The sequence below is a fragment of the Ictidomys tridecemlineatus genome, chromosome 12, assembly GCF_052094955.1.
Source record: "Ictidomys tridecemlineatus isolate mIctTri1 chromosome 12, mIctTri1.hap1, whole genome shotgun sequence".
Taxonomy (NCBI): Eukaryota; Metazoa; Chordata; class Mammalia; order Rodentia; family Sciuridae; genus Ictidomys; species Ictidomys tridecemlineatus.
Genome location: NC_135488.1, coordinates 17,916,525 through 17,939,812, shown reverse-complemented (window position 1 = coordinate 17,939,812; position 23,288 = coordinate 17,916,525). Strand labels below are relative to the sequence as shown.

Genomic DNA, 23,288 nt, shown 5'->3' with positions numbered 1-23,288 from the left:
TCCACTTCAAATTTTATTACAGATGTAAATAATTTTCAGATTTTGAGAATTTCATCATTATATACGAGACACACATCCATTTCAATAAAGTTTTTGCATCATATAAATAAAAATACAATAAACAATTTAGATATTATATCAGCAGTCTGAAAAAAAAACCAAAAGATTTGCCTTCATATATATATTTTTTTCTTAAAATCTGTATATCCTTATGTTTCCAAAACTGTATCTCTTCTTGGTTCATTAGTGATTCTTAAGGCAGAAGCTCCCATGGTCAGGATTCAAAATTCTGCAGCAAGTGATAAGAAAAAAATTATATTTTTGTCTCAAAGATTTTATAAGTATGAATCAGTGAAGAAGTTGAGAACATTTCATTGTTTATAAGAATGAAAAATAGACATGACCACAATACAAAATTACTATGAAATGCAATATAACCAAATTTTTATACACAGTTATCATTATGACTGAGTATCAGAACTTTGGGTTTTCCACCCTTTATGCATAAATTTGAAAACCATATCCTAGGGTATTCTGGCAAGCACTGGGATGACAACATAGAGATGATAATGGACACACCTCAAAAGTCATATACCATAGCTTGAAAAGCAGGCAAGCAGGCAGATTGTACAGAGTCATTAGCATTATGACAGGAATAACACAGGATACTACTGGGACACTTAGAAGAAACTTTTGTGCAAAATTTGTGTCAGTGTTTGAGGTCCTTCAGTGAGAGTGATACATGAGTTAACACTTGAAATAAAAGGAGAAATTGTGACACAGGGGAAGAGGTGCATACAGACACCAAGATGAAAAAGAACACTTGTGGAATCACAGTGGCCCAGTATCACTAGATTCTAGAGAAAAGTGACAGTAAAGCAAGTGAGATGAGACAGGCTGAGTAACCTGACAAAAATCCAGTTGATTTGGATATTTTGATTTTTGCCTAAGAAAATTCATACTTTTATTGAGGGCAAAATGTAAACTTATGACAAAGTCATGACTAGGTATTTTAAATGCATGACTGTTACTAGGTCAGTCTGGGCTTTTGGCCATAAACCATAAATGGGTGAAGCCATTTTTTTTTCCACAGAAGAATGTCAGCGTATAGGCTGACAGTTTCATAGTGGGGCAGAAGTGGAAAAAAAAAAGCAGTTTCAAACTTAAGGTCTTTGATTTGGTGATTTTCAGACTTGGGAAAAATACATATCTCTTTAATTATAATTGATTTCTTCTCAGAAGTTATTACCAGGTAAGAATTTGTCGTGTTATAGATGTGCATTGGTGAGAAATGTGTGAAAATACTTCCAACTCTTATATAAATATCACCATGTTGAGTGTTCTTTGTATAATAGCTGTTCTCTTACTAATTCCCAAAGTAGGGTCTAAAATATATTACTGAACATAGTAAATATGTTGTAGTGATAACAATAAGGTGACATTCAATGCCTTTACAATTTTGATGTGAAAACAAATTATTTTGGCTGACAGAATTCCCATTCCTGTCTTTCTCTTTTTCTATTCTATTTTTAAGGGAAATTATTTTAAACAAAAATTTTACTGGTGACTTTAATTATACATAATAGTGGAATTAATTATGAAATATTCACATATGCACATAAAATAATTTGATCACTCTTCCTCTCTAGTATTTTTATCTTCTCCTCTTTTCCCCTCACCTTTGAAGGCATTCTGCAGTGATTAAGGAGACATACCTTTGTATCTTGGTAGAAGAGTGGTTTTTTAAACTCTCTCATTAAGGCTAGCATGATATGGCAAATTAATGTTCCACAGAAAATGTACACTATTAGATTAAGTTTTAAATAAACTAGTTTATGAATAAGTAAAAGAAATTTACTGTCTCTCAGAAATACTAAGGAGAGAGAGTTGCCTGCTCCCAAAAAATCTCCCTTTGCATTGGGTCTACATTCACACACAATTTATCATTGTTTTGTAATTGGTAAATTATCTCATTTTTCTGGTAAAAACTAATAAGAACAACTTATACTTGCATCTTGCATAACAACTAACTTTCATTCTCTTTTTGTGCATGGTCATCTAATTTCATGACTCTGAAGCACTTCAAACCTGATTCTCTCACTTTCTTCAGAAAGATATTCATGTAAGCTAAGAAACTAATATATATATATATATATATATATATATATATATATATATATATCAGCTATTAAATTACATTGTAATTTATGTATTAAAAATTATTTATTTCTGTCACAACTATTTAACTTCAGTGTTGTTTTATAAAGCTTATATTTGTTCTCCAGTGATTTTTTTAAGTGAAAATGCCAAATAAAAGAATCAGGTTGAGGCCACATTTAACATTGTTATGCATGGATTTACTCTGTATTAAGATGATCATCAAAACACCATGGAAGAATGGCATGATGCCACATGCCTGTAATTTCAGTGGCTTAAGAAGCTGAGACAGGAGGATCTCAAGTTCAAAGCCAGCTTCATCATGTGAGGTTCTAAGCAACTCAGTGAGACCCTGCCTTAAATAAAATACAAATACATCTGGGAATGTGGCTAAGTGGTCGAGTGCCCCTGGTTTCAATCCCTGGTACAAAAAAAAAAAATGGAAGCTATAAACCAAGGTGCAATCAAATGGTTATTCTAACAACAATGGTACACAATAAAAGCAAGATGCTATCTTTAATTTGTTCATTTTCAAACAGATATTTTATTGATGCAATATTACCCCTGAATAAAAAAATTCTCAAATATTATAGAAATATCTTCAAATGGGTTCAAAATAGTTGAATATTGTATTTCTTATCAGCTCTTAAAAAATATAGTTCATCATTGTTGGAATAATATTTGACTCATTCAAAACAAGTCTTAGTATAAAGAAAATCACCTGGTTGTACTGAAGAGCTCATGTTACAAAATGCAACCCCTAATCCTAACCCTAAAAATAACCCAACCTAACCCAGGAAGTTGGGGATAGCACTAAGTGTGGAATAGTGGAATGAATCTGATCAATTTTTTTTCTGGATAGGAATATGAACATACCGCAGTGAAATTCACCTTCATGTGTATCCATAGTGTATAATTTTTAAAAAATTTTTAAAAATCTACAAATAACTGTAAGATCAGTAGAGTAGAAGTAAGAGAACACAGGGATGAAGCAAGGTAGATAAAGTGGAAGTACTGGTAACTGAATTAAAGCACTTGATATTTCATGCTTATGTCAAAATTAACCTCAATTTTATTTATATTTAAAAGCACTTTTTAAATTTTCATCAAATAAAAGAATAATTTTAAAACTTGTCATAAAAGTAAGTGGAAGGATTGTGGCCCAGTGGTAGATTACTTGCCTACACATGTGAGGCACTGGGTTCCATCCTCAGCACCATATAAAATAAATAAACAAAATGAAAGTATTGTGTCCATCTATAATTAAATAAAATATTTTTTAAAAAGAGTAGGTGGAAATTCTCAGTAAGTGAGCACAACACTTAAAAGAAACAGAACAAAGGAAGTGCATGCAATTATGGGTTTAAAATTTTTCTGAACCTATGTACATTTAATTGCATATTCAAACTTGCAATTAAAGCAATGTAGGTGAAAGAGAGACAGAAATCAGAGATGTATAACTTGGCAGATAACAATGCTGCCTTCTTGAATGACTCTCCTTGGAAGATTCTTGAGGAAGCCTTTAATATATTGGTATTTTAAAGATACATATAGCAGATAATGTATACATTATTTTAGTTGACTACCAAAGCCATTTTATTATGATGGATTCCTTAAATATATGCAACTAGAAAATTTTACTAAGGCTAGAAAGATATATATTTAGTGAACCAGTTCAAGGACTTAAAGAATATTCCTTGAAGATTTTTTCAAGCATTTACTACCAGATATGCATATTCTATTTATTACCTAGGTAAATTAAGCATTTGGCACTGAGACAATTCAGAGCAACAACCACTGGTGTAGAACAAGATAGCTGGGTTGGTGATCAAGATAGATTAAAGCTGCTGCCAAGAAATTTGGATCATGAGTTTGTTACCAGGGATTCAAGAGACTTCTGCCTAATTATTCTGTTATTTACAGGCCCCAAGACTGACCATGAAAATAGTTTTAATCACTCTGCAGGTTATACTTCTCTTCATCCCTGTGATTATTTTTCCTTCATCACAAGTATTATAATGTAGAGAGAAAAAAATATATAGAACATTTTGTCTCTAGGTACATGTAAGGATAATATCAAAGATTAAAATACAAAGCAGTCAATTTATTAGGAATCAGAATGTGCTCAGAATGTAGTTATAGCAACACTGGACACTTAAAGTTTAAGTTATAATCTTTCAAAAATTGTGAAACTTGTTCATGTTTCTATGTAGATAAAGTTTTGTCACAATATAATTATCTGAATTACAAAACTTCAAAAATACTTACCTAAAAGTCTAATAGACCGCATTACATATAGGAGAACACTAGGAGAAGAAAGCTTGATAGTTTGCTTCAAGATCTAAAACGCAAAGGTGGGTGAAAGATAAAAAACTTCCTAGTCTAATATTACAAAAGTACATTCATTTCCTAACATTACTTCCACAAATTATATGGTCTAGTTAGCTTTTGCATGCTACTGATCTCATGAACCTGTCTCAAAGTTATGCAGTGTAGGCAAATTAAGGAGAATAATCTGCTCCCTTTCAGTCTAGGTTTTGACATACTTTTGGAATTTGGATTCTTCTATATAGAAGTGCCTATATTCTTTCAGTTGTATTTCTTAGAATATTCAGTTTGGATTCCAGATTGCTAATTCTGAGTTTCATCTGACTTCTTATTGAATCAAAATTAGTCTTTCTTTGTTCAGAAATTTCCACAACTACTGCTTGTGCCTAAAGAAAATAAAAAGAATATATTTTAGAAAATATTACAACACAAATAATTATTATGTATTTATTTCATTTAGTTCTGAGTCAAAAATTTAGACAGTAATTTTGAATCTGAAGAAAAAAGATATCAGACTTTTAACTTCTGTCATCAGTATCAATTACATAAAATAAGAACTAGTAATAATTGAGTTCTTTCTCTCCTCTTTTCCTTCCTCATTCCCTGCTCTCCTCCTCCTCATTTCTATCCCTCTCCCCTTTCCTGTCTCCTCCTGCTCCTTTCTATTATGAATGAAACCCAGGCCCTTGCAAAGGCTAAGCTAGCTATGTACCATTGAACAGTGCTCTCAGTCATGAATCATTATAATATTAGTACTTATATTATCTGAAAATTTAAAGAATAATAGAATCAATTCAAAATATAAAAGTTGAAAATTTTACCCTAACAATTCAAAAGTTTGTTATATTTCTGCATCACATTTTCTTCTTTTCTCCTCATAGTCTTATTTATGCCCACTATTATCAAATATGCAACAGTTATCTGATGAAAATCATTATTAAGATTGAATTAGCTATAAGAATGACATAAACTGAGGTATTTTACGGGAGTATCAATTGTTTTTTTTTTTCTCTTACAAATCTAAACAACAACTTTTGAAAAACAAGCCTCTACCTCAGAGCAAAGCATGTCCAAGGAAGGGGGTGTAACCTTTGTGCTTGGAAAGACTCACAGAGAACTCCTAGGAACATACCCTTGTTTATCTACAAATAAGAGGAGAGATCTGCTGGGCCAGGTTTTTCTGACTCAGTCAGGGTAGGTGGGGACCCATAGCAACCCCCCCCAGCAGCCACAGAGCAGCATGGGACCAGAAAAATACTTGGGATGCCAGATAACTCTCCCAGTAGTTTATGGTGGTTGAGAACATGTTGGGAAACCATATAGTTTAGAATGTAGACCCCTCGTGCCTAAACCAATCAGTTCAAATGAATTCCCCTCTTGCACTAACCAATCACCCCTACCCAACTTGTTCCCACCACTGAATGTGCTACTCATGTTTTAGAGTTGTTGTTTGATTTTCCCACGTTATGTGATGATTTGCTAAGAGATGCTATGATGTATGTGGGGTCCCTACCTTCCCCAAAGAGTGTATAAAACTGCTGCAAGCCCTGGGCTCGAGGGCTCTCAGTGTCACCTGTTGCTGTGTGCACGCTGAGGACCGAGGTAGCTCCCAATAAATATCTCTTTGCTGCTTATGTCAATCAGGGTCTCTGGTGGTCTTTTGGAGTTCCTGAATTCGAGCACAACACTTTTCCCAAGAGATGTAGAATACACATATAATGTATACAATTTACAATTAAATGAATCATAACACACTGCAGAAAAATAAGATAGCTTGTAAAACCAGAAGTACTTGTTTTTGCATCTCCTCTAAATTCCATCTTGCTCATTGTTCAATGTCACTTTCCCACCATACTCCTTGGCCTCATTCTACTCTAGTGCTCTGTGTGTGCCTTAAGAAGTTTATAACATCTCTTCCAACTTCTTTTGATTTCTCCCTTTTTTTCCAATGTATCTTGCATACTTTTCAAAATCAAAAAAAAATCTGCATAAAACAGTCATAATTTGCTTTCAAACATAAATGCTTTGAAGAGACAGTGTCCATCTTTGTAGTAAGATCATCTATCTGCATGGATAAAATAAGTATGGAATAACATAATATGAAAATAAGATATTTAAAATATTTGACCCAAACTCAAACAACAATTTTTACATAAACTCAATGGAAACAAAACATATTTCATACCAGCATTATGATGAGTATATTAAGTTTCTATAATATGATATATTAGCTTTTCAGTTGGTCAAGGATTGCAGATCTATAAATCCCTATTCTGGCTACCTAATAAATGTTGGGGAAATCAATATAGAAGATTTTTTCCAATACTAACAAATGTATGAACATTCTACAGATGAATTCACTATTGGATTAAATTAATTTAATTTTATATTTTATCACTGAAATACAATAAAAGTCTTGACAGGTCAAGTAACAAAAATTATTGGTTGATATAAAATAGTAATTTTGTTAAAAAAATTGGTTAGTAATATTTTCCATTCATCCTAGAATATGTGTGAATATTAGATATTACTCTCATCTTGAGCAAATTTATTGCTCAATAAGATAATCACCATGCAAACACTGTTGGTGATAGAAAAGTCAGAGAAAGTGCATGAAAAAGAAAAATTTATTTTTATGTGAGCTCTGAATAAAATAGATTAAGTGAATAAAAACAGACAAGACAGAAAGCACAGCATGAATAAGACAGAGATATAGTAAAATCAGCACAATTCATGAAGACAACACCAACAGGCATGGTAATAAAAATATGTCAAAACATTAACTTGTAAATATATGTTCCCAGCCATGTACTATTGGTGTAGCCAAGAGGTGGAAGCATTTTAAAGTTCACCAGCTGATGACTGTCTAAGTGATATAGTCATAAAACAAGATTCTTCAGAGGATACCTGCAAACAGTATTCTAAGTCAAAGAAGCTTGTAAATAAGAAAGACCTACTGTTGTATAAATCTACTTGTATAAAATATCCATTACAGAGTAATTTTAGAGTTGGAACTATAATCCAATTTTCTCAACAAAATTCCCCAAAATCAAGAAGTAATATCAAGAATCAATTAATAGAGGCTGATAGTTCTGTGGTAGAGTGCTTGTCTAGCATGTGTGAGGCTTTGGGTTTGATCCTCAGCACCATTTATGAATAAATAAAGATACTGAGTCAATATGTAACTAAAAATATTTTTAAAAGACTCAACAAGGGGCTGAGACTGTAGCTCAGGGGTAGAGTGCTTGCCTTCCATGTGTGAGGAATTGGGTTTGATCCTCAGCACCCATTAAAATAAATAAGTTATTGTGGTCTATATACAACTATTTTTTTAAAGGATCAATAAATGGGTTTGTATCAAACTAAAATCTTTTTCACAGCAAAGGAAACCGTCAAGTATATGAACAGAGAGCCTACAGAATGTGAGAAAATCTTTGCCATGTGCACCTCAGATAGAACATTAATCTCCAAAATATACAAATAATTCAAATTATTTAACACCAAAAAAAAAAAAACCAATAACAGCAAAACCCAAATAACCTAATCAATTAATGGGCAAAGGAACTGAAAAGGCACTTCACAGAAGAACATATGCAAATGGTCATCAGATATATGAAAAAAAAATTGAATATCTCTAGCAATTAGAGAAATGCAAATGCTACTCTGAGATTCCATCTCACTCGGGTCAGAATGGCAATTTAGAAGAATACAAGTAATGATAAATGGTGGCGGCAGTGTGGAGAAAATGTTCACTTACACATTGCTGATGGGACTGTAAATTAGTGCAATCACTCTGGAAAGCAGTATGGAGAGTCCTCAGAAGTCTTGGAATGTAATCTCCATTTGACCCACTTATCTAACTCATTGGTTTACACAAAAAAAATCCTTAAAATTATCATACTACAGTGACACAGCCACAACAATGTCTGTAGCAACTCAAATCACAACAGTTAAGCTATGAAACCAAACGAGGTGCACTTGAATGAATATATTTTTTAAAAATATGTCATATACCCACAATAGAATATGACTAAGCTGTGAGAAAAAAGAAATTGTGGCATTTGCCAGTAAATGGATAAAAATGGAGATTATCATCTAACTGGAATATACCAATCCCCCAAATCCAAATGCTGAAAGTGCTCTCTCATAAGTGGATGCTAACACACAGTAAAGAATGGGAGAGGAAAGAATAGAATTTCATTGGATTAGACAAATTGGATGGGAATGAGAATGGAGACAGGAAAAACAGTAGAATAAATCTGACATGACTTTCCTATATTCACATATGAATACATGACCAGTGTAAATCCACATTATGTACAAATATAAAATTGTGAAGTTATATTCCATGCATGTAAATGTCAAAATACAGTCTACTGTCATGCATATCGAAAAAGAAAAATAAATAGATAAATTACTATTGTTTACATTTATAAATTACTAAAAATATATTGGTGGATATCTAGGACTTTGGAAGTATGGGGATTAAAAAGATGACAGCTAAGAGGTTCCAGGTTTCTTTTCAAAACATGAAAATCTTCTAAAAATTAACTGTTTAAATGGTTATATAACTCTGTTAATGAACTAAGGGACACTGAATTTTAAATGTAAAATGGGTGAATTACATGTCATATGCATTACATATATCATAAAAATAAATATCTTTTAAGAGATCTAAGAAAAAAAATCCTTGGCTAACATTTTTTATTTTTTAGTTTGGATATCAATCCCAACATAATCAAAATTTTTATATGCTTTCATATGTATCTAAAATAAAATTAAAAGAAACAGCCCAAGTTTTTCAAAAATTAAAAAAAAACCTAAAACCTACCTGTATTTTGAGAAATGCATAAAAACCTTTTGTACACATTTAAAAAAATAATTTACTAAATTACCTGCAGGTTCTGTATAGATGCACAAAAATGAAAGTAAGAATAACAAAATTTTCTGAAACATTCTATTAAATAGTACCTCTGATTTAATTTTCCTTATTGTACCATGGAAGTAGAGATAGCATTAAAAGCTGCTGGGTTATAGAAAAATAGTGTCAGCTTTCCTGAGACAAGATATTTTAATAAAAGATGCAAGACTTTTAAGAAAAATATTCCAATGTACAATTTTAAATGTAAGGAAATTAGTGCAGTATAAAGATCCAAAATATAATAAAATCAATTATAATGAAAATATAAAGAAAGGTGTTCATTGAAATTACTATTCCAGAACATGTTTTATTACTTAAGTAGAAGTAGATTTACAGTTGACATGCTCAATTTTGTACATATTTGTCATTTGTCTTAATGTCTTTATTAATGTCTTTATCTTTTAAATTTATGTGAAAATGTGGTAAATATTCTAGTGAAACCTCTGATACATGCTGTAATTTCAGGGTACCAGCCAGTTGTTTTTCAAGATGTCTCACAACTAACTACCTAATATTTCTGTTAATGATTTTGTTACTCAGCTCACTTTAAAAATATATTAATAATATTTTATAATTATGTTTAATCTGAAAAAATATCACTACATACATCAATTTATCCTCTTTTTTTTATGTGTGAACACTCCTGTTTTTTTCTGAATTCTCCTAAGGAAACAGAAGGTTGTGTACTCCTGCCTAATAACTATCAAATTCCTTAGACAACAGGGTCAAACCCTGTATCTCTACATACTGCCCTTGATAAAGTTGCAATTTTTAAAAAAACTACTGAATTCTCAATCAGAAATGTTTACACAGGTCTCATTGGTGGTGATGAATTTTACAGAGTTTATTATCCCTCTCTTATTAGAAGATCAAATTAATACCCCACATCCTCACATCTTTGAAATTTACTAAAATAATTCCAATATATGTTCATGAATCTTCACTACAATAATTCCAATATACTTTCACAAAGAATAAAGAAGACACTTGGTAACCTAAGGCACTTCGCTGCCTGTCCATATCTCCTAGAATTCTCACTGGTTCTCACACCACTCCTACTGTACATAAACCCTGCCACCCTCATTAGTCTGGACATGGGGGTTCAGTGACAAATTAATAAACTTTAGATGGCTACAATTATCTTTGTACTTAAAGACACTATGTAACTTTCAGAATAGGATTTGGGCCATGAAATGAAGAAAACTATTAGCAAGTTATCATGGATATATGCAATAAATTACAGATGAAATCAACTGCGGTTTTGCTGCAATTCATCACATTAGTCCCAATTTATGATAATAACAAATAGATGGTTTTAAAGAGGTGGACAAATCATGAATGAAAACAAACAAACAAAAATATCAGGACAGTTTTCAGATTTAAGTTGAATTGAAATGACCAAAAATAAATTTACCAATTAGAAATATATAAAAATATAGTGAAAAAAGTTTCTTACAAAATACAGCATCTACATTTCAGTTCAATTGGGAAATCTGGAATGAAATGTCAAAGTAACTAATTTAATTGAAACTAGATATGAGCATTTCCATTATCTATTTCATTGTGATCTTAACTTATGGCAACGAGGACACATTAAAATTGTTATTCAGAGATGGGATGTAGCTCATTGGTAGAGCACATGTAAACTTTGGGTTGAATTAACAGCACCAAAATTAGGTATTGTTTCAGCATTATTGATACCATATTACTAATGTCAGCATATACTTTTACAAAAAATCTGTAACGCAGTCTCTTAAATCTTTATAAGAAACATAATTTCTTAAATTGAGGGATCTATCAGTCCCAAGTTTTAAAAATTTCCTACTTTTTAAATATAAAAATCCATTTTATCTAAGTCTTTTGTGTTTAGTTGGCACATGAGTACCTATAGTTATTTTAAAATATGTACACAGTGTGTAAGAATAAGAGCAGAGTAATTGGAAGACTTAGCACTTCAAACACAGATTGGTTGTGCTGCTAATAAGGTTTAAATTATATTTGCTGTAAAACAGGTTCTGCTTCTGGGTTGATATAGAAAACACAGTTACAATATCTACATTTTTATATTCATTAAGATTCAACATTTAACCATAAGCAGATGTCACTTTGAGTATTCCTTTGAAGACCTTTATTCAGTTAGCTTGCTTGATACTTACTTCTTCTGCTTTCTCTTTTCCATATTGATCCAGTTGTTCTTTTAAATGATTAGTTTCATTGATTAATTCCAAATATTTGTTTTCCAGCATGAGATTATGTCTATCATTCTGAGCTTGAAGTTTTCTTATAACATCAAAAAATTGAATTTGGATATTAATAACTCCATCTTTTTATTGTCACCTTTGTTCTGATAGTCATGCAATTGGTCTTCATGCAATGTAGTTTCACTTTGTAGTTTAGATACATTTTCTCTAGAAGCTTCCTGCTTTCTGAGTTGTGCATTCCTTTTTGTTTGTTCATTTTGATACCCGTGTTCCATCCCCTTCAGTTAGCACTATGTTTGTTTTAGGTGTCTGTTTACCTGTTCTGTAGCCAAAGTCGTTTCTCTCAGTGTACCTCTTATCTGACACAGCTTGTTTTCTAGGTTACTTGTTTTTATTTCAGGCTTTGGAACCTGTTGGGAAGGAATCTCACTACTAACTTCTAGGTTAGATACATCAATATTCTTTTCTTCCTGTGAACTAATGTCTTTATCTTTTGTTCTCTTAAAAGCAAGTCTAGACTTATTTTTGGTTTTGGACTTTCACCATGATGGTGTAAAGCAGCACCAAGTCTGGCAAGTTGTGATTTGGCTTCTGTTCCTGGTCTTCTATGATTTATTTTTCACTCTCAGTGTGAAATTTTGCACTGTACTCTCAGCTTTCCAAATATCCAACTGTTCATTGTCCTGAAATATTTCCATATGTGTTTCCTCATTCAATTTGTGTTACCATGGAAGGCTGATATTCTTTTCTCTTAAAATCTCAGTATCCTCAAAACACTTCTTTTCCTGGTTCTGATATTTTATTGTGTCCATTGCCAGTCTCTTAATAGACTTCATCCTTATTCCTGTGATATTTATGCAATAGCTTGTTCTCTGTCCCATCACTAGAAGAAACTTAAGTAAAACCAAGGATGCATTTAACTAGCATTCAATAAAATTATATTTCATAATTTTTACTGAAATGAAAGAATAACCTGTTATATGGTGAAAGTGTTTATATGGTGAAAGTGTTTCAATAAATAGATACCTCACTGAAGAAAAATTAGATGTAAATTTCTGAGCTTGTAGAAATATAAATTCCCAAGAGTTTAAAAGTTTATTCAAGAAAATGGATCTATGAGAGTATTAGAAAATTACAACTTAAAGAATGTAAGAACTGCCAGGTTCAGTGGCATATGCCTATAATACCAGTGTCTCAGGAGACTGAGGCAGCAGGATAACAGGTTCAAAGCCAGTCTTCAGCAATTCAGCGAGACACTGACTCATTCATAAATAAATAAATAAATAAATAAATATATAAATATATAAATAAATGGCTGGGGATGCATCTCAGTGGTTGACCACCCTGGTTCAATTCCTGGTTATTAAAATAATTAAGGATTGAAAAAATCTTCATTACATCAGGATAAAAAAAATAGATTCAGTGATTAGTTAGTTTGCCAATGTAAAAAAAAAAACTTTGCAGAACAGAAGAGAAGCCACAGAGAAAATCCACATATATACAGTTATCTAACACTAGACAAACACAGTATAATTCATGCATTGGGAAAAGGACAAGTTCTTTAACTAATAGTGCTGGAAAAACTTAAAACCTATATCTAGTAGGAGAAATTTAACCCTTATTTCTCACCCCACACAAAACTCAACACAAAGTGTATCAAGGACCTAGACATTAGACTAGAGACCCTAGGCCTATTACAATACAAGACAGGCCCAGTGTTGCATCATGTCGGTGTAGGAACTGAATTCTTCAAAAGGACTCTAAAGCACAAGAAATAAGATAAAGGATCAATAAATTGGGTGGTATCTTTACAGCAAAGTAAAACTATCAAGAGTGTGAGTAGACAGCCTACAGAATGGGAGAAAATCTTTGTCACTGACACCTCAGATAGAGCATTAATCTCCCGAAAATATAAACAACTCAGAAAATTAACACACACACACACACACACACACAAAGACATCCCACAAAAAATAACAACAAATAACCCAATTAATAAAGGAACAAAAGAACTGAGCAGGCACTTCAAAAACAAGATGTGCAAACAATTAACAAGTATATGAAAAAAAATGTTCAACATCTTTAGCAATTAAAAAAAAAGAAATTAAAACTACACTGAGATTCCACCTCACTCTAGTTAAAATGATAAATATAAATAATGCACATAACAATATATGTTGGTGAGAATGTGGGGAAGATTCACTCATACATTGCACCAAGCAATCCCTCAGGAAAGCAGTATAGAAATTTCTCAGAAAACCTGGAATGGAGCATCCATTTGACCCAGTTATTCTGCTCCTCAGTGTATACTCAAATGATACTATAGTGACACAGCCACATTAGTATTTATTGCAGCTACTCACAAAAGCTAAGCTGTGGAACAAACCTAGGTGCCTTTCAACAGATGAATGGATATAGAAAATGTGTCATATATACAAAATGGACTCAGACATGAAGAATGAAACTGTAGCATTTGCCAGTAAATGGATGTAACCGGAGACTATCATGCCAAGTGAAATAATCCAGTCCTCCAAAACTAAAGTCTAAATATTCTCTTTAATATGTGGATGCTAACACATATTACAGTGGGGGAGGAGAGAATAGAAGTTTGATGGATTAGACAAAAAGGAATAAAGGGCTGAGAGAGGAGGGGAGAGATAGTAGAATGAATCTGACATTACATTCCTATGTTCACATAAAATTGGTAAGGTATTCATATGTGAATATAGGTCATGATTTACAAGAGAGTGAAGTCACATTTCCAAAATAGAAGATTTACTATTAGAAGCAACGGTTTTGAGATGATTGAAAAATTATCTATTCCTGTGGAAAATATTAAAAGTCTTTTAATATGGCTATGCTGAAAGTCATCATGGGATTGCTATAGAGAAATAGAGTTAAAATTAAGAACATTACTTAATTCAATGGGACAAAAAATGCCACCCTTACCTTCAAAGTATGTACATTATGGTTATAAATATATGGATTTAAAACACTCTACACTTTCCCATGATCAATAGTTATTGTTCAACTATGTTTTGTTTGCAAAGATGTATTACTGAAATTTCATATAGTAAATTCTGGCATTCTGGTCTCATTGATATTGTCTGTAGGTTTCATTTTGCTCTGCTGAAATCTACAAATTTATTTCAGCAAGATTTTGGCTGTATATCAGTAGGTGATAGAATTCTAAAAGCTAAATTTAAGAGTGGTAGCTTCAAGACTAAAAAATAATTCTAGGGCTGGGGATGTGGCTCAAGCGGTAGCGCGCTCGTCTGGCATGAGTGCGGCCCGGGTTCGATCCTTAGGACCACATACCAACAAAGATATTGTGTCCGCCGAGAACTAAAAACAAATAAATATTAAAAATTCTCTCTCTCTCTCTCCTCTCTCTCCTCTCTCACTCTTTCTTTAAAAAAAAATTAAAAATAATTCTAAAAGGTAGTGTTTATTCTTTATGAGTAAATGTCTTATATTTCAACTGCACAAATGACAGATAAATTTGGGTAAGAGAAAACATTTCTTAAATACAGACAGAAATGTAATTGTGAAACACTTTCTAAAAAATGTTTTAACTAGTTGCATAACTATTTAGTCTGTATCTTAACATAAAAACCCCTAAATTGGAATCTATATTAGTGATTAATCTAAACTTCTTCATTTAGGAAACAAATGCTGAACATCTACAAGATGCTAGGATTTGCTGTAAATAGTTTTGTCATGAATGTCATCATTTAAATTTAGAATCAGAAAACATTGTGTTTTAAATCAAAATAGTAGTTCACACACCACATACCAATGCTTTGAGAAACAGCAGACTGCATGTAAATTGAGGTCCTGTAAGTCTGTATTTCCTGACATTGTGGGAGATGTCTGAAGTGTGTGGATGTACACACACATGATGACTGCATGTTGGTGAAATTGCCAAACAGCACATACCTCAGACCACATTGCCATCATTAAATGAGCATGGCCACATACAGTAAGTTAAAGGGATTTTATAAATAATGTGGATGAAATAAAGTAAACATTTGAAACTTTACTGAAAATCCATTTACCTGATTAAAATGATTTATTGCAGTCTCGAATTCTGAACCTATTGTAAAAACAGAGATTTCAGCTTGCTTTCTCACTTGATCCTCTTTGTTATATTCTGTTTCTTTTTCTTTTAATGGGTTCTTATTTTTTTCATGTAGCATATCATCATTTTTTTCTCTTTACCTCATCTTCTTTCAAGGTATATCTGAAGTTAAATATGGTTACATTTTAATTGATTTTTGAAAAAAAACAAAAATGTCTTTTTATGCTCTGGCTCTTTCTATGCTGATTTAGTATTCTTAAAAATTCAGTGCTCTCTGAAAATTTTCTAGTTTAACATTTTTAATTTCTCCTTTAATCTTGTGTAAAACATACATAATTGAAAGTCAATAATAAAAGACTATTTTGTTATTTGATAAGTTTCTGTTGCTAGAAAATCTTTTAGATACTACAGAAAAAAATTTTTGAAATGCTTTGGTAAATTGACATGTTTATGGTGAATTTTTTGCACTATTATAGATCCTCCCCAGTTAAAAAGATAATTTCAAGTCAAAAAAGTTTTAAAGACATATTGTTTACATTCAAATTTATGAATTCATTTATAATATGATTTATCTTCATAGAATATGACAAGTATACCTACAATTGGCTTACAGTAAAATATATATAAAGTATTCTTCTTTCAATATGTATATTTTGGGGCTGGGGTTATAGCTCAGCAGTACAGTGCTTGCCTAGCATGAGTGAGGTATTAGGTTCAATCCTTAACAGCACATATAAATAAAATAAAGATATAAAAAATGCATCTTTTATAATACTATAACCCCAAACTGGGATAAGAAATCCAATACCTGTTATTACACTTTTTGATGTCTCTTTTATGGTAACACTTTAAACTTACCTTTTTGATCATTAAGTATTTTACAAAAACTTAAAATTAACTTTTGAACAAGAAGGACCTGATATTTAATCCAATAATGAAGAGTAATGTCCTTCAACAGATGAATGGATAAAGAATATATATATATTCTTTATATATGAGTGTGTGTTTGTGTGTACACACACACACACTGGAATATTAGCCATCACAAAAATAGTCTCTCTTTTCTCCAGCATATATTTTTGAAAGCTTTGTTGCTTATCAGGTCACTTTGTGGATTTGTCTGTGTTTTCTATTTCATTTATCTTCAGGTCTGTTTTGGTGCCAATATAATGCTGCTTTTTAGTAAAGCTCTGCAACATATTTGGATATCTGGTACTGTGAACCTCTCAGCATCAGTCTTCTGGTTCAGGATACGTTTGGCTGTTCTATGTCACTTCTGGGTCAAAATGAATTTAAGAAATCTGTTTGATCTGTGTGTTGTGAAGAATGTCTGCGTTGTGAAGGATGTCATTGATATTTTGGTTGGGAATGTACTGAGTCTGTTCACTGGTTAAGGTAGTATGAACATTTAGATAATAATAATTTTGCTTTTTCAAGAACATTGGAAGTATGTCCACTTATTAAGGTTGTCTTCAATTTGTTTTTCTTCACCATTTTATAATTTTCATTGTTGAGTTTTTTCATCTCTTAGGTTAGATATTTTCCCAAGTATTTTTTTTTTCGGGTTTTTGAATAAAACATTTTTTCCAATTGTTTTGAAGCAGGTTTACTATTGCAATATAGGATTAAAATTGATTTATGGATTATGTTCTTCTATAAGCTTCTTTAGTAGGTTTGTTATTAGCACCATACATTTTCTGATAGAGCATTGTTAAGGTCTGTAGACAAGTCAAAATAACACGTGGTATTTTGCCAGAGAAATGTTAGAGTTCGTAAACAAGTCTGGATGGTGCCTGGCAAAATGCCAGAGGGAGTGGTTTGAGAAGTAACAAAAGTGAGCCATTAAGTGTTGAGATTTCTTATTGGTTGACTGATGTATCTAGTTTATGCTAATTAAGATAAGCTGTGCAAAATGTATAAATAGCTTTGTTGTCCTACAATAAAAGGCTTCCATTCCTGCTGCATCAACGTACACAAGTTATTCGTCACACCCCACCCCCCCACCCCCCCCCACCCCCCCACCCCCCCCACCCCCGGTTATTATGCTGCAGCCGGACTGCGGCAGAGCATTTTATATCATGTAAGTAAAATGTTCATGTCATCACTAAACAGAGGCAACAGGACTTCTTCTTTCCTATGTATATATCATTAGATTTCTTCTCTTGCTTTTTTGCTCTGGCTGGGGCTTCAAGGAGTAGTGAAAGTTTACATCCTTGTTTTGTTTTTGTTTTCAGAAAAAAATGTTTCAATTTTTTATTCAGTTTGATATTGGCATTTAGTTTCTCAACTACAGCTTCTACAATTTTGAAGAAATGCCCTTCTATCACTAGTCCCTCTGGTGTTTTAAACCTGAATGTGTGCCGATTATTGTGAACAGGCATTTCTGAATATATTGATTATCTTATGGCATTTTTGTACTTAACTTAAACCTTAACATTTGATTAAAGTCATCTATTGGGGATGCTTTGCATTGCATTTTTAATTTGGTTTATCGATTTCTGCATTTTGAGAACTTCTGATTAATTTTTCTTTAGAACTTCTATTTTCTTATTGAAATTTTACTTCTTGTGTCTTCTCTGTGATTTTACTTTTTACATTATCTTTTACCTCATAGGTCAGTTGAAATATAAACTTTCAAAATTCCTTTTCTGATGTTTTCTTCACTGTGGTTTTTGTGGAATCTGCTGTTGAGTCATTCTGGTGTGTTTGGGATGCTTTTTTTCCTTGCTTCTTGATATTGTTTGTGTGTCTACTCATGTATCTAAATGGATATGTAGCAACAGAACTTCTAGTCTTGCATTTCTTGTGATCCTATAGGTATCCTATGGCTCAGAGATGGGGGGAGCAAATAATTGCAACCAGTTGTGCATAAAATATATAAAACTAAATTGCATACTTAATTTCTATTTTCACACAAAGTTAATTGGCACAATAAACAAAACTGGATCAATTTATATCAGTAAATACAGTAAGTAATCATTATTTATATTTATATAAAACAAAAAAGAGGTGTTTTCTATAGCTTCAGTTGTATTAATTTTTGCTTTAGCATGAGTGGTGGAGTGTGGAGTTTTATAAACCAAGAGTGCTGAGAAAAATTAAAATTAGAGTTCATTATGAGGAAAAAAGCAATGGTGATAGAAAAGGATTAGTAGTTTCAAGATGTAGATAGGGCAGAAGCAGAGGTGATACAGGACATATTGTTTATGAGGAAGAAAGAGAAAAAAAGTAAAAGAAATAAAGAGTAAAGAGAGAATAATGGAATTTGACTGTAAGAAAAAAGAGAGAAATAGAAACAAAAAGAATTAAAAGTTTTGAAACAGAATATAAAGTCAATCCAAAATATGCTAATTGAAAACTTTAACCCTCAACAAAAGAGTAAGAAAAAATAACTGTTTAAGAATTGTTCAAATGAGAAATCATAAACAAATATGTACATATACAAGTATATAAATGTCCATCATGTATCCATCAGTACACATAGAAAAACTAAAAAGAAAAAAAAAAAAGATTGTTACTGAGAGTATGTGCTTGTTGTCTGTTCTAAAGTGTCTTTTCATCTCTCAGTTTCTCTTCTCCATGGGATGGTATGTGAAACTGTGAGAGGTGCTGTCAGCTCCACCCCAAGGATATAAGTTATGCTAGGTTCTACAAGATGTTCTCAGGGGAGGCAGTGAGGTCCAGTCTTTGCATGGGGAGTTACTGGGCATAAATAAATCAATGCACACCTAGGACTATACCCCACTCTTTTCCCCAGGGCTATATTCATGGAACAGGGAGGCCAGTGCTTTACCAGTTCTGTCTTCCCAGGGTACTGTTCTTTCTGACCTCCTAAGGTCTGCCCCCAAGCACCAAGCTCCATCACTCCTGGTCATTGAGATTTTGAAGCCACTGACACTGGTCTTGGAAACAGCTGTATCAAAGGAAGAGAGGAGGAAAGGCTTTCTTTGGCTCATCTGACTTGCAATACCCCAAGAAAAAAATACTGTCCAAGGCATAAATTCTTGTGATTTGCCAGGCTCAGTTTAAGTCTTGTGGCTAGTGTCTGCAGATTTATGTATCAGACTAAGACTCAACACATCAATCTAATTTCCAAGTCTGAGTTGGTGCCACCACATTACAAATGTTTAAATATGTCTCCAGCTTCAGCTTCCTATACATAGCAGGCAAACCGGTGGTGACTTTCATGACACAGATTAAAGAGTAGAGTAGCTTGGGTCCTCCCAGGGCAGCCTTGACCCTTTGGTCCCAGATTTTTTATTCCAAGACAGTCTGTAGCACTTTTATTCTTCTTATTATTACATTTTTTAATTTTAGGTGGACACAGTATTTTTATTTTATTTTTAAATGGTGCTGAGGATTGAACCCAGTGCCTCATGCATGCAAGACAGACACTCTACCACTGAGCCACAACCCTAGCCCCTTGTCTGCAGCACTTTTCAGTCTTTTCTGTCCTCGTGTACTGATTTTCCCCACTCACATCAAAACCTAAGCTCTAGTTTTGTTTTTCATCTTTGATGCACCCCAAAATTCCCCAGTTTTCAGGGCTAAAAGAAAAAAATGTTGAGTATCAGTGGCATGCTTTTACCACCCACCTCACAGAGAAATACTTTTCTTACTCTCTGAGTCCCATGTGGTAAAGCTGTGGGAAAAGCCACTTCCTGCTAATCCACCATCATGTCTCTCCTGGTTTGACATTTATATCTTTATGCTACTTTATGTTATAATGATATAGTTTTCTTTCATTTTTTCAGTTTTTGGTAAGGATTATTGTTATGGGACCAATGATTTACTTTTAAGTATCAAATTTATAATTCCCATGATTACTCAATGCATTTGATAAGTACAAAGTGGGAGACATAGGAGTTATTAATGCATTCTTTACTTACCTGTCAGAAATACAATTAATATTATTTCTAAAAATTTCTCCAAGTATGGGCCTGGAGGAATATTTTATAACAAAACATCAGAGTCATAAACTTTTAATATTTTATATTTCCATTTTTGATAAAATATATATTTTGCTGTTATCTTTAATAGTGAAAGAAAGTTCTAAAGATGACTCATTAAGATGGTATGAATTTATAGATTTTTTTTAAATGACTATTACCTAAGTGGAGAGTGAAGGTAAAAGGATTTGTTGAGTATTCTAGTCTGAGACAGACACCACATTCATTTGTTAACACTTGTTTCCTAACATTGTCTTATAAGCAGTTTGAAAGTACCTGTGCTATTTTATCACCTGTTAATTACTAATAAAGCAACTGTCATTAACAGAGGTTGACTATTTGTCCCATATTTGCATAATTAATAAGTTTCAGGGCTATGTTTAGACTGTAGTCTTACCTGGCTGACAACTCCATTGTGTTGTTCCACTGTACAGGTTGATACCAAGTGGGACCTATACAGGAAAACTCAATTTTACAATTTATTTCAATGTATCTGACATGTACTCTAAATAGCATATATATTCACTTTTTAATTTTCTAATTGTATATCATCAAATTAGAAAGCCAAAGAAAGTTTTGTGTTAATTCTGATTTATATTTTACCTGAGAAGCCAGGTTATAGTACAAGATTTTGTCCTGATATCGACAGTTCCACTGGTAACCATTTTTTTTTCTTAATATATCAAAGCTTTTATGGAAAATCTCACAGAGCTGTGGCCACATGGTTTCTAATAAACAAGCAAGCAAATGGTGTAGAGAAATTATTTTTCTGGAAGTGAAGAATAATATTATTCAAAAAATGTTATATTAATTATATTAATCCTTAGAGGACATTCAAATTTCTCTACTTCCCAATTTTCCAGTTAGTTTCTCTTCAATTACTACCCCTAACCATTTTATGAAGACTTTTACTTTTATACTTTTTTTCTTTTTCTATGACTATACACTTTTATTTAATTTCTATTTGTATTTTCTGTTTTGTTCTCTTTGTGTTTCTGTTTTACTTTGTCAATTGAATATTATTTCTTTTTCTGTTGACGCAATCAAAAGTTCAGAAATTTCAGAATTCTAAGGAATTTTAGCAACCATCTAGTTTTTTAGCATATGTTTGACATGCTGGCCAAATGATAGTTTTGAGGATGAGCCTGAAACTTAAATATATTAAAGAAGCTTTTCTGGGTACAAACAATAAGAGCAATGAAATTTGAACTCCAGTTCCTTAATTCTGATATCAGTACATTTTCTGGTTATTATTTTTAAGGCTAATTTTTTGTATAATAGATTGAAATTGACTATAGGATCCCAACTAAAAAGGACAAGACTAGAATTTTAAAGTGAACACAGTGATACAGGATTAAAATTTAACTAGTAAAGCAAAGGGATATTCTTATGAGTAACAACACTGTGTTGGGTAGGAATAAGGGTTTAAAAAAAGAAACCAAAATCTTGGGGTTTATGATCAGTTTGATGAGCACAAAACAGGAATTAAGGACAGAGGATATTAAAAGCTCTCTATAAATGCATATTAATACAAAATTTAGAGGAAGTCCTAAGCTTGTATTTTGCCTGTTTTCATCTGTGTTGCAAGAGTGGATTAGAGATTAGTGAAACAGCAGTAAAATTTCTTAGAATATATAGATCTGTGGCCCAAAGCAGGATTCCATTCACCTTCACTTTCTTTCCAACTTGCTGATGTCCTTGCTGGGCACAGGAGTGATTGACAGGCAAAGTTATTACAAAGCTTCAGTTGTGTATTTGGTAAGGTATTTAGACAGGCCAGTGATTGAGACTCCATTTAGTTTAACCTTATGTCAGGACTCTGCATATTCAAGGGATGTAGACTTCAAATTTGGAGACTGCCACTGAGTTTTGCAGATGAGGGACTGGGAAGTTGATTTCCACAGCAAGGAGGACATTTACATAATAATTAGGGAAACAGAGGTACAAACATCAAGACTCTGCTTTTCTGGAAGTCTTTCCCCTTGAGTGTCTGAATGTCCATAAAGGTTTTAAAGTGCATGCTAGTTTATAAAGACCTGAATAAAGTCAGACCTATTCAGGAAAAATCAATTTTATAATTTATTCCAATGTTTCTGACAAATGTATTCTAAATAACATATATAGTCAAATTTTAACTTTCAAAATATTTTAAAGTTTCAGAGAACTCTGTGCACTGTTTGTGGGTAGAGGGAATAAATTGTGTATTATTATTGGTGATTTCCATACTGAAGAACAACATTGCTTAGTATTCGAATCCTGGGTATCCACGAGAGGGAACTGGGAATTTAGTTATCTTGTCTTCTATTATCAGAAGTTTGTTTCAATTCAGGTGTAAAAACAAACAACAAAAAAATGCCAGCCATTACTTGGGTTTTAAGTTCAGCCTTCAAGATAGGAAATTTCCAAGAATAAATTATTATCAGGTTATGTTGATGTTTTTTCTATTGCTCTGAATTGGAACTAAGAGTGCCTTCATTGAGTATTTTATAAAGTCACAGCAGTAGAGGCAGAAAGAGGTGAATATAAGCTATTTTTTAAAATGGAGGTCTTATTTTAATTATATCAATAAAGATACACCATTAACTTTAAATGGAGTTTATTTTAAAAAGAAAAGTACTTCACCATTTTTGTTATACATTTTTTGCTGTAAA

General features: G+C 32.4%; 1 long non-coding RNA gene across 1 annotated transcript; it reads right to left on the bottom strand.

Moving 5' to 3' along the window:
• Positions 1-61: 61 nt before the first annotated feature.
• Positions 62-21,123, bottom strand: LOC144369548 (uncharacterized). Its single transcript, XR_013429339.1, has 3 exons — positions 21,035-21,123; positions 4,426-4,498; positions 62-289 (listed from the first exon to the last, which is right to left on the bottom strand). It is a non-coding gene; the product is annotated as an uncharacterized LOC144369548 (long non-coding RNA).
• Positions 21,124-23,288: the final 2,165 nt, after the last annotated feature.